The sequence below is a fragment of the Oryx dammah genome, unplaced genomic scaffold (assembly GCF_014754425.2).
Source record: "Oryx dammah isolate SB20612 unplaced genomic scaffold, SCBI_Odam_1.1 HiC_scaffold_4, whole genome shotgun sequence".
NCBI lineage: Eukaryota > Metazoa > Chordata > Mammalia > Artiodactyla > Bovidae > Oryx > Oryx dammah.
The window spans coordinates 88,216,051-88,229,397 of record NW_024070188.1 but is presented as its reverse complement, the minus strand read 5'-3'; the positions used below and the strand labels follow the sequence as shown (position 1 = coordinate 88,229,397).

At 57.3% G+C, this 13,347-nt stretch overlaps 1 protein-coding gene across 2 annotated transcripts in view; it reads left to right on the top strand.

Annotated features, from left to right (window-relative positions):
- RPS6KA2 (ribosomal protein S6 kinase A2) overlaps positions 1 to 13,347 on the top strand; it is a 275,569-nt gene that overhangs the window by 59,401 nt on the left and 202,821 nt on the right. The gene's annotated exons all lie outside the window — the stretch shown is intronic.

Below are 13,347 nucleotides of genomic sequence, written 5' to 3'. Positions count from 1 at the left end.
GGAGAGTGGGTCCCCCGGAGAAGGAGAGTGGGTCCCCCGGAGAAGGAAGCACACCCACTCCAGTACTCTTGCCTGGGAAATCTCATGGACAGAGGAGCCTGGTGGGCTACCATCCGTGGGGTCGCAAAGAGTCAGACACGAGTTAGCATGGAAAGCACGAAACACGCATGACTGTCACGTGTCAGAGCTGCACACACGCCGATCACGCAGACCACGGGCTTCCCACTGGCGACGCCTGGGTCGTCTTATGTGTAAAGCCCCCAGGAAAACACATAAACGCTGCTGTTGATAATCATCGATGCTGTACACTGTTTATGACCAAGTGAACCCCAGTTTATTTAATGTTTTCAACTGATGTTCTTTATAAAACACAGCCATGGAGATGGGCAAGTCAAGTGGGAATGCCTGTGAGGATCCATCCACAGCAGGAATGTTCAGAGAGCACGGAAAGGGCCGCTCCTGTCTCCCCACACCACGTGTGTCTTCACACATCCAAGATAAGGACTGGCCGTGGAGAGGAGCAGTGTCTGCCCTGTAGGGCCTGCGCTCCCATTTTACAAATGAAAAGGTGGAGGTTTCTCCAGAGGAGGCGAGTCGCTCGGTTACCCAGATGCTGGTGAAACCGGAGTGCAGCCCACGCAGGGCAACTGCAGGGCAGAGACCCCCACCCCCGGCAGCCCAGCCCCCGTGACAAGCCCCCACCTCCCACAGAGAGGGGAGCCATGCCCACATGCCCAGAGACACTGCCTCCAGGAGTGGGGCGCCGGGGTGCCTGCGCCTCTGACGCTGGGCAGGTGTCCGTCTTTAGAGGGTCTGAGGCCGTCAGAGCCGTCCACGGCCGTCACCACATAATACAGCATCTGGGCTCGTCAGCGTCTGCTTCCCCCACACACCGGGGGGCCAGTGGCCTTCTGCGCCAGCGGGCCTGTTGCACATCAGCCTTGCGGCTGGGGTGGGCCGGGTCCCAGAGCAGACCCCGTGGAAGAGCGAGGCTCTGCTCTGGGTGCTTCCTGTACGTGTGTGAGAGCCTCCGAGCAGGGCCGCCAGCAGTGGAGCTGACGACGGGCCCGGGCTGTGAGGTGATCACGGGCGGGAGGGGTCCCTGACCCGGGCCGTCGCGTCCGTGGGGCAGGGCTGTCCGGCATCTCGCCTTTATCCTCCCCCTCCACTCCTGCTGTGGGCCTTCCCTGGACTGGGCACCTCCCAGGACCCAGAGAGGGACCTGCTCAGGACTCCAGGCTCTGCCGGTGGGGCCGGGGCTGCAGAGCTGCTTGTGGTCCTGCCCCACCTGCCCGTCAGTCAGCCTGGAGGCTCAGGACCAACTTGGCGGGTGGCTCCCCGGGCACCACCTCTCTCTGCAGCAGGGGGCGCCCTCCAGAGCAGATGGGCACACACCGTCCCAGCACCCTGCCCGGGGTCTGGGCTCAGCCCCTGGCAGTGAGGGCCTGGAAGGTACCGGCTCCCTGAGCTATGAGTGGACAGTTCCTTTAGAGGTACCAAATATTTGTTTAGGAATTATGCAGGGAGCTTATTTAAATGAACTTATTTATAAAACAGACCTACAGACACGGAAAACAAGCTTACAGTTATCAAAGTGGAAAGGAGCAGGTTGGGATTAATATCGGTGCTGGGCCCAGTCGCTCAGTCGTGTCTGACTCTGTGGGACCCCACGGACTGCAGCCCGCCAGGCTCCTCTTCCATGGGATTTCCCAGGCAAGAATACTGCAGTGGGTTGCCATTTCCTTCTCCAGGGGATCTTCCCGACCCAGGGATGGAAGTGGCATCTCTTGTGTCTCCTGCGTGGGCAGGCGGGTGGTTCACCACTGAGCCTCCTGGGAAGCCTGTAACATATACACACTCCTTACTATATATAAGGTGGGCTCTCCTGGCGGCTCAGCTGGTGAAGGACCCGCCTGCCCACGCAGGAGACACCAGAGATGCCGCTTCCATCCCTGGGTCGGGAAGATCCCCTGGAGAAGGGATAGGCTACCCACTCCAGTATTCTCGGGCTTCCCTGGCGACTCAGCTGGTGAAGAATCTGCCTGCAATGCGGGAGGCCTGGGTTCAATCCCTGGGTCTCATATATGCGTTCAGTCGCTCAGTCGTGTCTGACTCTTTGTGACCCCCTGGACTGTAGCCCGCCAGGCTCCTCTGCCCATGGGAATTCTCCAGGCGAGAACACTGGAGTGGGCTGCTGTGCCCTCCTCCAGGGCTCTTCCCGAGCCAGGGATCCAACCCGAACCTCTTACGTCTACCTGCATTTTCGGCAGGCGGGTTCTTTACCACTAGCGCCTCCTGGGCCGCCTCCCCCCCAGGCCTCTCCCTAACTCACTGACTCCGTGATGTTAGCAGAGCCAGTTAGTCTCTTTGGGCCTTAGATCTTGTATCTGGAAAGTGAAGTTGAGGTAAAATCCAAGGTTCTTTTTTTGAACTGATGGATAGTTGATTTAGAATATTGTGTTAGTTCCAGGGGTATCTAAGAGTAAATTGGGGTTTTGCAGATTATATTCCATTTTAGTTTATTACAACATATCAGGTATAAATCCCTGTGTTGTGCAGTAAATCCTTGTTGCTCAGAGATCTAAAATTCTGATTCCTCGCTTAAGAGGCAGGTGCTAGCCATGCTCCAGGCACTTTCCTGACTGCATTCCACATAATGATTGGTTTATTCCTCCTGATTTTCAGGAGTGCCGCACAGTTACTCTCCCATTTCACAGATAAGGAAACCGAGGCGAGTGTGTTGGTGGGTATAAGCTCATTCCCAACTCACCTCGAGTACACGATCGTGTCGGGTAGCTAACCCGGGCATTTCCTCTGCCACCCCAGCTGCACTCTGCCAGCCTCTCCTGCACCACCCACCCCCGCCCAGGTGTCATGTCACCACCTTCCCCTCGATCAGCTGTCTTTCTTCCCTCAAAACCCAGTGGCGAATAATCGCTTCTGCCTGTTGCTGAGCGGCCACGAGTGGGCGTGGTGGGGATCCCTGAGTGCTGACTTGGGACCAGGGGTCACCGCCGGCCTCTCCAGGAGGCCCTGCCTCCGCAGGGGCCGAGGCTCACCAGTGGAAACGCAGTGTCCTGGCGGGGACCGTGAGGGGAGGGTGCAGCCTGCCCCGGGCTGGCCCCGGTGCCGGTGCAGCGGCTCCAGCAGACTCAGGGTTCTTCCCTCCCCCAGACGCCCTGGTGCACAGCCCTGGGGAGCAGGGAGACGCCGCGGCTCTGAAGGGCGGGCAGAGAAGGAGAGGGATCGCCCCTCCACCCAGCGCACCGCTCCCTCCTCAGCCCGGGTCCGACCTCTCCTGCGTTCAGTCCCCCCTCCCACCTCCTTCCATCCCCGCACCCATCACCCCCGCTGGCTTGTCCCGAGCTGGGAGGTCTGGACCAGGGATGAACCCCTCCCACTAACGGGACCCTTGGGTGCAGGCTGACATCCTTTGTGGTGAGCGCACGTGCAGTCCACACTCCGGGATGATGCTGGGAAACACGGTCACGTGACTGCGCTCACACAGACCCGGACAGTCTTTCACGCTGGGAGGCGTCGCGAGCCTCCTGCCGCGTGCTCAGAGACGCGCTTGCCCTCTTCCAACAGTCCCAGATTTAGTTTCTGTGAGTGTGCTGTGTTCGCTTCTTAGCACAGAAAATCAAAGTCTGAGAAAGCCACATCTGAGCAAATACAAGTGATTGGGCTTCATGCAAATCAAACAATCCAGCAAACTAGCTCCACGGGAAAACAAACAGGCTGACGTCAGCCGGACATCACAGTTTGATGAAAGTTTTTGGGAAACTCCCTTTAAACCACCTCCATCTTTTCCGTTGAGAGGCAGGAGATCACACGACCTTTGAGAGTCCGGCCCTGACTCCCGCAACAGCAGGGGGCACGCCTGGGTCGGGACAGGAGTGGTCTGTCAAGAACCCCGAGCTACCCTCCGTAAGAGTGGCTTATACTGGGTAAACTGCCGAGCGTGTGGCTGTGCGGTGGGGTCCACAGCGTCACGGCCCTCGTCTGAGAGTCGGGCGTGAAGAGGCCGCCCGCCTCTCGGCCTGAGGTCAGGCTCCACTGAGATAAGCCAGGGGCCCTGGCCACCTTGCTCCAGCCGCAGCAGATGCCAGCGGGCAGGGCTGCCATGGTGGAGGCCTTTACAGCGTCAGAGCCGGCAGCAGGGTCAGGAAGGGGAGGGGCAAGTGGCTGCACTGCCGTTTCTCTGGCCTCGAGCAGTGGTGCGCAGGCGGGCCGGTGGTGCAGAGACGTGGCCGGCTCTCTTCTACGTGGGTTGTTCCAGCAGCGCAGGGAAGGGCTGTCCTGAGAGGTGACCTGCAGTGGCTTCTTGGTCCTTTCCCGTTCAACGTAGATGTGATGGAAACACAGATGAGAGACGCATAGTCTCTGGCAGTCCAGGCAGACTTCCTGGAAGAAGTGGTGTGTCTCAAGGGAGAAACGGGACGGGCTGGGGTGGGGGGGCAGGCAGGAGCACAAGAGGAGGCAGGCTGGGGCGCCAGGGGCCGTGGGTGTGCCTGGGTCTGTAGTGGAGGCCAGGCTGCGTGTTGGGGGTGGCGGTGCTCCGGCATGACCCGAGGGCAGGGAGAGCTGGGGCTGGGGTCTGTCCTCTCTGGCTCTAGCAGGGATGGAGGAGGGGCAGGAGCGTATGGTGGCAGTGACCAGGGCACCATCACCTCCGCGGCCCTCGGGGTCCCATGTCTTCCTGCCCGTGCGTTAGAGCCTCCGTGGGCATCTTCCCAGGGGCTGAGCAGCAGGCCCTGCGGGGCACAGGCCGCTGCCCCACGCCGACGTCTCCTCTCCCCCAGGACCCCTCTGGGGAAACCGATAGAGTTGTTTGGAGAGAATGTGTTGGATAAACGTTTGCGATGGGAGGTGAAGCTGAAGAGGGTTGGAAGTGCGGCTTCCTGGGGGACAGGGGTGCCCGGTGGAGTCCCTGGGCCCTCCGGGGCAGGGAGCAATGGGACCCCAGCTCTGCCTGGGTGGTTCCCTGGCCTGTGGTCCCACACAGTGGGCTCAGCCATCCCGTGTGGCCCTCGCAGGATGTGTCGGGGCTGCTCATGCAAACTGAGGCTCCGGCAGCCTTGGCTGGGAACCCTGCCCGGTGGGCTCTGGGCCGCAGTGCAGGAGGAGCTTGTGGGAAAGAGGGGGCCCTTCTGTGTCTGGGCCCTGAGGTCAGTCTGAAAGTGTACTCTCAGAGGCCAGGTTGCGGCCGGGGCTCCCCAGACAGCTCCCGGTTCATCCCGCACTGGCTTGCTCCCCCGCAGCCTGGCAGCTGGTGGCTGGTGGGGGCTGGGGGCCTGCTCTCCCATCTGAGCTCTGGGTCTCTCTGTCCCTGAAGGTTCGAGGTTCTGGGATGCATTCTCCTTCTGTGGTTCTCAGTCGCAGGCCCTCTGGGGCATTTCTGCTTAGAGACAGTGATTTTCATGACAGGGACCCACTGCCTGGAAAAGGACCTTTATTGATGGATGGAGGAAAGTGTGTTAGTCCTGGATCATCCTTTGATTAATCACCGATTTATCACAAATGAAACATCACGTGGCCCCATGGGATTCTTCAGCCAAGAGTATTGGAGTGGGTTGCCGTGCCTTTGTCCCAGGGATCTTCCCGACCCAGGGATCGAACCCACGTTTCTTGCGTCCCCTGCATTAGCAGGTGGGTTCTTTAGCAGATGGGTTCTTCACCACTAGCGCCACGTTGGACGCCCCATAAGTCATTGTGAAAGTGTTAGCTGCCTAGTCGTGTCTGACTCTTTGTGACCCCGTGGACTGTAGCCCATCGGGCTCCTCTTTCCATGGGATTCTCCAGGCAAGAATACTGGAGTGGGTTGCCATGCCCTCCTCCAGGGGATCTTCCCGACCCAGGGATTGAACTGGGCTCTGCTGCATTGCAGACAGATTCTTTACCGTCCAAGCTACCACGGTAAATTCAAAACTAACCATTCACACTGAGACAGTGTGAAGCACTTCCCATCTCTGGAGCGCAGGGAGCCAGGACTGTAGATTGTGACGGAGTCTGTGAGCGGACGTCTGTTCCCTGTTCACTCCTTGCTGGATCTGGAGCATGGTGTTGCCTTTCCTGCTTTGTCAATGCTTTCTCCTAATTAAAAGGATTTATACATGGAAACCTCCTGAGGCTCTAGACTGTGATCTGCAGCAGTGTATTTGTATAGAGACACGGTGGCATCACTAGCTCAATGGACATGAGTTTGAGGAACCTCCAGGAGCTGGTGATGGACAGGAGGCCTGGCGTGCTGCAGTCCACGGGGTCACAGAGAGTCGGACACAACTGAGCGGCTGGACTGACTGATGGTGTTAGTTGTGGCTGCGGATGCGCTGGCTTCCATGTTGAGCCTCACCTTCGAGGCTGGTGCAGACAGAGGCCCTCGGGGAGCCCCCAGTGGGTGAGGGACGCAGGGCTGCAGGGTGAGCAGGGGCCCCGTGCAGGAGGGCGGCTTGGTGACCTCAGGGCCAGCCTCATCAGGCCAGCGGCTGGGCCGGATGTCCACCCGCCGCCAGGCCTTCCTTCCGCCGTCCCTCACTGAATTTTCTCATTTATCTGTTCACCTTTTAAATAGAGCCATGTGGCTCTAAAGCCCAAATAGAAGAGACTTCCCCGGCGGTCCAGTGGTTGGGAGTCTGTGCGTCCACTGCAGGGGGCATGTGTTCCATTGTGGGTCCGGGAACTAAGATCCCACATGGCTTGCCGGGCAGCAAAGAAAGAGAGTGCCCGATGAAGCCTTCCAGGAGCGTCAGTTACGGAAGGCCGAGTCAGGACGTGGTGGAGCCACAGCTGTGTTTCTTCTTGAAGTGGAAGGTCAAAGAACATTCTGAGGACAGACCCACAAGGGGGCTTATTTCTGGTTTCTGATTTCACTTCAGAGCATCTGATAGAGTATCTTGTTCTAGGTGTCAAACAACCCGGGTATCTTTCTTGTCGACTCTGTTTTTCTCAGTGCGCCCACCTGGCTTCCTCTCAGGGTCCCGTTTATTCCCCAGCCGATCACTGAGCCCCGTTCTCTCTCTCTCTCGCTGAGACAGACTCCGGGGGAGCCCCGGGCCCCTGTGGCTGTGGCCCCACCTCCCGAGCTCGCCTTCCCTGCCGCGGTCCCCGGCTCTCCTGGCCTCGTCCGTGTAAGGCCAGCACCTGGGGGGCTGCAGAGCCCTGCGCTCCAGCGGAGGGGAGATGACGCCCAGCTCTGATGGCGTGAGCTGAGGGTCAGACGTGGGCAGCGATGCTCATGGTCGCTGGGCGGCCTCTCAGCATCGGTGCTTTATTAAATTAACGGGGCTGAAGCTGAAAGAAGGACGAAGCGGCGATGCGCCTTTACGTTTAATGTGCTTTTATGTTCTCCAGTTCATTACTGAAGGAAGAGGAGAAGCTGCACGTGTTATTGCCTGTGTTTGTTCAGTGGAGGTTTACTCTGGAACGTATTCCGGGGGTAAATAGCCCACAGGTTATACGTAAGTCAGCATCTGAAAGCACTTAGAACTTTACTTAAGGATGAGCAGAATCTCATAACTGAACAGTACACCGCATAGGCCGTTTTTCTTCTGTGCTCTTATTTATCATCGTGAGATTTAAACCTGAGCCCCAGCCTGAGAGGGAATGGCCTGGTGGGGCGAGAGGCACGAAGCAGGAGCTGGGTGCAGAGTCCCTCCCCGGACCTCTAGCCAGGGGCCCAGAAGGGGTGGTGGGTGTTGGGGGTGTCAGAGCCCCAGCTCCTGGGGGGTCAGGATGCACCTTTTGTCTCTGAGACAAAGGAGCAAGCCTGGGGCAGAAGCTGAGCGGCAGCGACCTGGAGCCTCGAGAGGAGGGGCCGGGGCCACGCAGCACAGGTCCCTCTCGGGTGCCCAGGAGCCTGGGTGTAAACAGCAGCAAGAAGGCCAGGGCAGCGCCAGGGGGCAGGCGTGAGCGAGGAATTGAGCGCAGCCCCGCCGGGCAGGGGACGGGCAGCTTGATGGAGGCTTGTCCCCATCAAGACAGAGCCTGGCACGGGGGCCTGGCTTCCGTGGGGCAAGGACTCTGCGTACACCACTGCCACCAGGCCACCAGGTGCACCTCCCTCTGCTGGGCAAAGAGGGTCCTTCGTGTTAGGACCTTTCGTGTTAGGCGAAAGTCCAGCATGCAGGCCCACGGAATCTTCTTGTCTTGGAATGTGGTGTCTATTTCTTGTCCTCAGATGATTCTTCAAACTGCAGGACTCTAAGCTGAGGAGTCTTGCTTGTACGTCTTCAGATTTCCCTGAATCTGGTAGATATTTCATGGAATAGATTCTTTAGTTGTTGTTGTTAAGTCACTAAACAACTGTTGTTGTTAGTCATGTCTGACTCTTTACGACCTCATGGACTGTAGCCCGCCAGGCTTCCCTGTCCATGAGATTCTCCAGGCAAGAATACTGGAGTGGGTTGTCATTTCCTTCTCCAGGGGATCTTCCTGACCCAGGGACTGAACGCACGCCTACTGCTTTGGCAGGCGGGCTCCTTGCCGCTGAGCCACCCGGGAGGCCCCCAGATTCTTGTGTTCTTGCTCTGGGTTCACTTCTGCTTTTCTCTCTCACTCCTCTCCTGCCTTTAGTCTTAACTGTGGATCAAGGACTTACTTAGAGCAGCGACAGGTGAGAAGAGACGGAGGAGACAACCGCCAGGGGCAGGGAGCACTCCTGGTTCCAGAACTGCTGTCGGCCCAGATGAGCCTTGCGTAATTAGGGGCAGGAGGAAAGTGCCCCAGGGCTGGAGCGTTTCCGAGTTTCCGCTGGAGAAGCTTGGCCAGCGTGCCGGTTGCAGAGCGACCCGTGTTACTTCTTCATTCTCTTTTTGGCTCTGTCCTGCGTGCTGTCTTAGATTTTGCATTGTCTTAGATGGCAAATCTAAATGAAAACATTTATAGTCGTCTCCCCATCTCTGCAGGAGATTTTTTCCACAACCCCTGCTCCCACCAAAGTTGGTGGATGCTCAAATCTGTTCTCTAAAATGGTGTAAGATTTGCATATAACCTACATACATCCTGCCATATACTTTAAATCACCTCTAGATTACTCATAATACTTAATACAATGTAAGTGAAGTGAAAGTGAAAGTCGCTCAGTCATGTCTGACTCTTTGCAACCCCATGGACTTCTCCATGGAATTCTCCAGGCCAGAATACTGGAGTGGGTAGCCTTTCCCTTCTCCAGGGGATCTTCCCAACCCAGGGATCGAACCCAGGCAGCATTGCAGGAAGATTCTTTACCAGCTGAGCCACAAGGGAAGCCCAGTGCAATGTAAATGCGATGTAAGTAGTTGCCAACACTCTGCAAATCCACGGTTTGGTTTTTGGAACTTATTGTAATTTTTTTTTTTTTAGTATTTTTAATCCACAGTCGGTTGAATCCAAGGATGCACAATACACGGATAGGAGGGTAGAGTATACTACATTTTTGCTGTGTTATGATTTTAAAAGCAACGTCTCCCACTTAATTGTCTTTTTGTTAGCAGTTTTATTCTCCAGACCTACTTTTTGTTAGCAGTTTTATTCTCCAGACCTACTATTTTATTAGCTGTTTGTGCTGCTGGTTGCTCAGCCAGGGTTTGTAATATGAACTAAATCCTATAGAATTAATATTTATGGTAAAAAAAAATATGCCTTTATGTACTAATGGCAATGATCCAAAAATTTATATTAATGAATAATAGACTCACTTGTGGGAAAGATCTCCAAATGTACGCAGTTCCTAGAGTTTTAAGCTCTTCTGCCACACTTAAGAGATTCATTTGCCATTACCACACATTTCCTAGGCACTTGTGTAGTTGGTGATGGACAGGGAGGAGGCCTGGCGTGCTGCGATTCCTGGGGTCGCAAAGAGTCAGACACGACTGAGCGACTGAACCGAACTGAACTGTGTATTACATGTGGTGAATAAGGCGGGCAGGGTTTGCAGCAGAAGACGCAGGGAACCGGGATGAGAAGAGCACACTCTGATGCCTGATGAGAAGGCCCTCCTGTCAGCACTGAGAACTGTACTCGCTGTTTTCTGTACCGTTTGTTTTTATTTATGTTTTTGGCTCTGCCGGGTCTTCACTGCGGCGAGGGCTTCTCATTGGTTGTGGCGAGCGAGGCTTCTCTCTAGTTGCCAAGCTCGAGCTCCTTATCGCCGTGGCTTCTCTTAGCTCAGAGTGTGGGCTCAGTGGTTCCGACTCTCGGGCCCTAGAGCACGGGCTCAGTACTCAGTACTAAGCCCTAGAGCTTGGGCTTAGTAGCCCCTCGGCACGTGGGACCTTCCTGAATCAGAGATCCAAGCCACGTCTCCTGCACCGGCAGGCGGATTCTGTACTGCTGAGCCACCAGGGAAGCCAGCACCTACTCAGGTTAGTAAATGAGAGCGATGTGGACAGGTTCATTGTTTGTAACTTCTCTCTGGTGAGGCCTTGTCCCTCCTCCTGTGCGTCCCTCCTGCGGGTCCCCATCTCTCAGCTTGCGGAGGTCCCACCCACTGTGTGTAAAACCCAGCCAGGCACCGAGGTGGCTCTCCAGTGAGGGCAGTGCCCCGGCTCCGCGGGGAAGTAGCTGTTGAGATTCCCAGGAGTCCTGTCTGCAGCAGGTTATACATTCTCACCCTAGGCAAACAACCAGTGGAAATTCCGCCGAGTATGGGAGAATCGAGTCCATTTGTGATAGGAGACCTTTCCCCCAAGTTAACTAACATTCCACTGGAAGTTCTAGCTCTGTTTTCTCACGTGCTGGACTGGGGAAGAAGCCCACCAGGGTTCCAGGGTCTGTCACACCGCATGACCCAAAGGTGGAGGTGATGGGAGGAAGAGTTCCATAGTGGTGATCAGCCTTGGCCTTGATCGTGCTCAGGGGTGCCGGGAACCTGCAGAGGTGTGCACTGACGGAGCTTGAATCTGATTGGGAGTAGCCGTGTAGACTCTCAGCGGTGTTCACACCCCAAGGCCACAGGTGGTGAGTAGGTGAGGATGAGGAATTAGGAAGTGTGATACACGCAGGGAGACACTGAAGATTCGAGGAGCAGAAGGACCAGGATCGAACTGCACTTCAGGAGACTCATCTGCCCCACTCCACAGGGCAGATCAGGGACGGCTGTTTGAAAACCTCAGGAGAGAAGATGCGGAGGAGGGCTGTCTGAAGCTGGCCCACCCTGGAGGCGTTCTCTGTGAGCAGCAAATTCCCTGACGGAGACAGAGCCAGTTTGCACTCAGCTTTCTGTCCTTTCCTGGAAAGAAAACCAGTGACCTCAGAAAAGCAGATGGCCCTCATGGAATAGATGAGGCCTTGAAACCAGAGAGATTTGAGGAAGTATGGCACCAAAGCCATAACTAAATGGGATGGAATGAAGAAGGACTAATTGAGGGAGGAGAAAGCATTCTTTTAGATTTAAAACATATTTGCTGGCCGGGGGGTGGGGGGACACAGAAAACGTAGGGCAATGCCGAGGAATTCACCTACCATGAAGAAAAGGAAGAAAAGTGTGACTGAAGGGAGAAGAAAGTTCATTACATCTTCCTCTGCCATGTCGGTGAGTCCGTGGCATTCTTGACTCGCTGAGAAGGACGGGACCTGTCCACATCTGTAGAGGGAATTGCCCAGCAGCAACCAGAGCCTGGGGATGCAGGCCCAGGGGAGGTGCTGGGGCGTATGGGCGGAGTGGGGAAGCACGGGGCAACCTTGGAGTGGGGCTGGGAGGCCAGGCTGGGGGGCTCGGGGCTACAGGTGCTGGGTGGGTGGAGCTGGGTCCCCGTCCCCAGGTACAGTGAGGGGCCAGGCTCCCTGGGCCGGCCCGGAAGTGGGGGCCCTGTGTTTCTTCCTGAGTCCTTTTCCAAGGAGGAGGTGGGTGCTGACCCCAGGGAGCTGGGAGGGGCCGGGGGTCCCGGAGCGGAGGAGGAGCTCTGGACCCCCAGGGCTGGCTTCTCTGTTAGCCGCAGGCTCTTTCCCTGTGTCTGCGTTGTGTCAGAGTGCTTTGCAGAAACTCGAGTTTAAGCAGTCTTCTTTGGGGGCGTGGTGCTCATTCCTGGTTCACGGCCTGCTTCTCTCAAGGGGGCCTCTGCTTCCCTAAGTAACTCCGGAGCAGCCCCTAGACTGCCCGCGCGGTGCTTCCTAACTCCCAGCCCCTCTCCTCCGCCACCTCCTCCTCCCCGCATGGCCTCCCGTCCTGTGCCCGGTGGGCTCCACGGCCTCTGTCCCCTCAGACTTGGCACATGGACAGCTGGCATCTCCCTGCCTCCCTGGACAGGATGGAAGAGAGGTGTCTACCCCACTTCCAGCTGCCCCCCAGGGCCTGACCGGGCAGGGGTCCCCCCGAGAGCCCACCCTCCTGTGTGTTCAAAGCACCGTTGTCCCTGATCAGAGGCAGCACATCTTCAGTAAAGAGCTTTCCTGCTCCCCAGAAATAATTCCCTGAACACATGACGTTGCTTTCTTTAAAAAACAAACAAAAAAAAGCAATCTCTTTATTGACCTGGATGCTATAAAAGGTTGTCTTGGAGAGGAACTCTTGACATCTCTGGTTTTGGACTCAGGGCTGTGAGAGCTCTGGTGCCCGATTTTCTTTATCAGAAAGAAGGCCTGGGGTTGACCAGCGCTCTGTCCCCGAGAGGCACCTCTGCTTGGTGCCCGCGGGCACCCCTCGTGGACAGGAGGCCGCAGCACGTGTCTGAGGCGAGGACCCTTAGGGTGGTTTTCTTGACCTGGTGGCAACCTTTTAGGACAAGCACATTAGGTCCCAGTAGGCCAATCAAGGCTATTTTCAGCACAAACGGAAAGGAAACGGTGCTGCCTGCCTCGGAAGCCTGCTCGAGCCTCACACCCTCTGCTTGTGTGCTAGGCCAGCGTGCACCCTGCTCAGCGGCCCTGCGGGTGCGTGGGAAGTAGGGGCGGCAGACCCAAGCGGAGGGGCCGGGAATGTGGGGCGACCCTCCAGAGGTGCGAGTGCAGGGCCCCTTCGGGGGGTCAGGCGGCCAGGGCCCAGTAGGGTGTGGGTCCCCTGCGCTGACCCCCTGGTTTGGCTAGAGGGACGAGCTCCAGTACCGGGGACAGTGTTTCCCAGGGCCTTTCCCAGCCCAGCGTCCAGCTCTCAGGCCGACTCCCAGGGGTCCTAACTGTGAGGGAGGCGGAGCACAGGCTGGTGAAGAGGGGTCCTGGGGCCCAGGCCCCATGTGGCCAAGGCCCCACAGGAGCACGATGGTAAGTGCGTCTGACAGCTGATGGGAGACGGAAGGAGGTGGGGAGGGGGCTGTCTTGTGCCGCAGCCCCCGCCCCTTTCCGAGGGTGCCGCCCCCTCCCCCGCCCCTTTCCGAGGGTGCCGCCCCCTCCCCCGCCCCTTTCCGAGGGTGCCGCCCCCTCCCCCGCCCCTTTCCG